The sequence below is a fragment of the Schistocerca serialis genome, chromosome 9 (assembly GCF_023864345.2).
Source record: "Schistocerca serialis cubense isolate TAMUIC-IGC-003099 chromosome 9, iqSchSeri2.2, whole genome shotgun sequence".
Lineage (NCBI taxonomy): Eukaryota > Metazoa > Arthropoda > Insecta > Orthoptera > Acrididae > Schistocerca > Schistocerca serialis.
In genome coordinates, this window is record NC_064646.1 from 531759219 (window position 1) to 531761078 (window position 1860).

A 1860-nucleotide genomic window follows, 5' to 3' on the forward strand; every position below is an offset into this window, starting at 1 on the left:
TGAAACATCGGAATCTATAACTAGAACACAGGAATGGTTCAAAACAGAGTCAGTAGGAAGAGTCGGTCTTATTGTACTTAAGTAGGCATTGTGCCTTTTGTATTTAATACCGATCCAATTTCTGTGTTTCATCGTCAATAAAATGTCCAAGGGATACAGTAAACCTCAAGTGAAGCATCGGTATCAATAACCAGTGTCACAGGAATGGTTCAAAACAAAGTCAGTAAGAAGTGTCAATCATCTTGTCCTTAAGTCGGCTTTGTGCCTTTTGTATTTAATTCCGATGCAATATCTGTGTTTCATCGTCAATAAGAAGATCCAAGTGATACAGTAAACCTGAAGTGAAGCATCGGAATCTATAACTAGTGTCACAGGAATGCTTCAAAACATAGTCAGTAAGAAGAGTCAGTCCTCTTGTACTTAAGTCGGCATTGTGCCTTTTGTATTTAATTCCGATGCAATTTCTGTGTTTCATCGTCAATAACAAGGTCCAAGGGAAACAGTAAACCTGGAGTGAAGCATCGGAATATATAACTAGTGTCAATGGAATGGTTCAAAACATAGTCAGTAAGAAGAGTCAGTCCTCTTGTACTTAAGTCGGCATTGTGCCTTTTGTATTTAATTCCGAAGCCGTTTATGTGTTTCATCGTCAATAAGAAGGTCAGAGGGATACAGTAAACCTGAAGTGAAGCATCGGAATCTGAAACTAGTGTCACAGAGATGGTTCAAAGCATAGTCAGTAAGAAGAGTCAGTCTTCTTGTACTGAAGTCGACATTGTGCCTTTTCTATGTAATTCCGATGCAATTTCTGTGTTTCATCGTCAATAACAAGGTCCAAGGGATACAGAAAACCTGGAGTGAAGCATCGGAATCTGTAACTAGTGTCAATGGAATGGTTCATAACATAGACAGTAAGTACAGTCAGTCTTCTTGTACTTAAGTCGGCATTGTGCCCATTGTATTTAATTCCGATGCAATTTCTGTGTTTCGTCGTCAACAAGACGGTCAGAGGGATACAGTAAACCTGAAGTGAAGCATCGGAATCTATAGCTAGTGTCACAGGAATGGTTCAAACATAGTCAGTAAGAAGAGTCATTCTTCTTGCCCTTAAGTCGGCATTTTGCTTTTTGTATTTAATTCCGATGCAATTTCTGTGTTTCATTGTCAATAAGAAGGTCCAAGAATACAGTAAACCTGGAGCGAAGCATCGGAATCTATAACTAGTGTCACAGGAATGGTTCAAACATAGACAGTAAGAAGAGTCAATCTTCTTGTACTTAAGTTGGCATTGTGCCTTTTGTATTTAATTCCGATGCAATTTCTGTGTTTCATCGTCAATATGAAGGTCCAAGGGATACAGTTAACCTCAAGTGAAACATCGGAATCTATAACTAGAACACAGGAATGGTTCAAAACAGAGTCAGTAGGAAGAGTCGGTCTTATTGTACTTAAGTAGGCATTGTGCCTTTTGTATTTAATACCGATCCAATTTCTGTGTTTCATCGTCAATAAAATGTCCAAGGGATACAGTAAACCTCAAGTGAAGCATCGGTATCAATAACCAGTGTCACAGGAATGGTTCAAAACATAGTCAGTAGGAGAGTCGGTCATCATGTACTTAAATCGGCATTGTGCCTTTTGTATTTAATTCCGATGCAATTTCTGTGTTTCATCGTCAATAAGAAGGTCCAAGTGATACAGTAAACCTCAAGTGAAGCATCTGAATCTATAACTAGTGTCACAGGAATGGTTCAAAACATAGACAGTAAGAGGAGTCAGTCCTCTTGTACTTAAGTCGGCATTGTGCCGTTTGTATTTAATTCCGAAGCCGTTTCTGTGTTTCATCGTCAATAAGAAAGT